At 39.7% G+C, this 1,506-nt stretch overlaps 1 protein-coding gene across 1 annotated transcript in view; it reads right to left on the bottom strand.

The window, feature by feature from the left end:
* Window positions 1-1,506, bottom strand: part of USH2A (Usher syndrome 2A (autosomal recessive, mild)) — a 1,370,557-nt gene that overhangs the window by 15,451 nt on the left and 1,353,600 nt on the right.

Raw genomic sequence — 1,506 nt, 5'->3', positions numbered from 1 at the left:
TGGCACCTAACAACAAATTCTAGCTTAGCAACAATCTTGTAGAGTACTCCTGGGTAAATTACTGTGTCTCTCAGACCTCCATCTCTCCACTGAGCAAGCACTGGAGTTGCTAAAAGTATCTGATGAGGTCTGTTCTACACCACAGCTGCTATGAAACAAAGTGACATAGATATGTGGGAGGAATTCTGTTCAGTGCTGTAAGAAATTTTGCATTGTGTCCAGGCATGTGAACCTTGAAAATCTGGATAATATTTTATTTTTCAGACAGATTGAAGTTGTTCTTAATGACATTAAGTTTGTTCACTCACGTTTCAGAATTTTTGGACATCCTTAATTTTCTAAAACTATTAGGTGTGTGTGTAAATCTGATATAATATTAATCACCAGAATTTAAATGAGGTTAACAGTCCTAATTCTGTCCTAATAGAGAGATTTGACATTTCTCCATCTTGCCCTTTGAAATTTAGAATATCACCTTTTTTGATTCCAAGATTATGGGTAGAACTCAATTTAAGAGATGCTTCTTAAAAAAATTACAATTTAATCTCTTCAGCTAAATTACTTGGTATTAACAGTTAATCATGACCTTTTATGGAGGACACAAGACAAGAAATTTCCTAAATTCACCATTTTAGACTTTGAAACCAGAAGGTCATTATTACCCTCAATACAAATTGGAATTAGTGTATTCCCCTTCCTCTGATCTCTCATTCCTCTGACTTCCCTGTGTTGTTGTTAAGTGCTATTGAGTTGGTTCTGACCCATAGCAACCCTGTATAGGGTTTCCGAGTAGTATCTCATGAGTTTGAACTGCCAACATTTCGGATCAAACCAACTTTGCAATCCAGCACATTAACCCACGGCGCCACACCAGGACTCCCTGACTTCCCTTTATAAATCACATTTTTGTACATAAAGTCATACGGCTCTAAATGAACAGGCTTTGTGATTAGGAGAGAGGCTTAGTCAGATGTCTGGGGTCCTCTCCACATTTGCAATTAAATGATTTGGCATTTGAAAAATATGTTCTAATTATGAGGAAGCCCTTGTGAGACAGTAGCTAAAGCATTCAGCTGCTAACCAAAGACTGGCAGTTTGAACCTCCCATCTGCTCCACAGAAGAAAGATATGGCAGTCTGTTCCTGAAAACATGAACAGCTTTGCCAACAACCCTATGGGGCTGTTCTACCCTGAGTCAGAGTCAACTCAACAGCACAGTGTTTGGTTCAATTGAAGAGCAAAGACGTCAGCTTGAGGACTAAGGTGCGCCTGACCCAAGCCATGGTATTTTCAGTAACCTCATATGCATGCGAAATCTGGACAGTGAATAAGGGAGATCGTAGAAGAATTGATGCTTTTGAGTTATGGTGTTGGAGGAGAATATTGAAAGTGCCATGGGCTGCCAAAAGGACCAACAGATCCATTTTGGAAGAAGTGCAGCCAGAGTGCTCCTTGGAGGTGAGGATGGCCAAACTACGTCTCTCATACTTCGGATATAATGTCAGG

The sequence above is a fragment of the Chrysochloris asiatica genome, unplaced genomic scaffold (assembly GCF_000296735.1).
Source record: "Chrysochloris asiatica unplaced genomic scaffold, ChrAsi1.0 scaffold00009, whole genome shotgun sequence".
Taxonomy (NCBI): domain Eukaryota; kingdom Metazoa; phylum Chordata; class Mammalia; order Afrosoricida; family Chrysochloridae; genus Chrysochloris; species Chrysochloris asiatica.
This window is presented reverse-complemented; position numbering and strand designations above follow the sequence as displayed.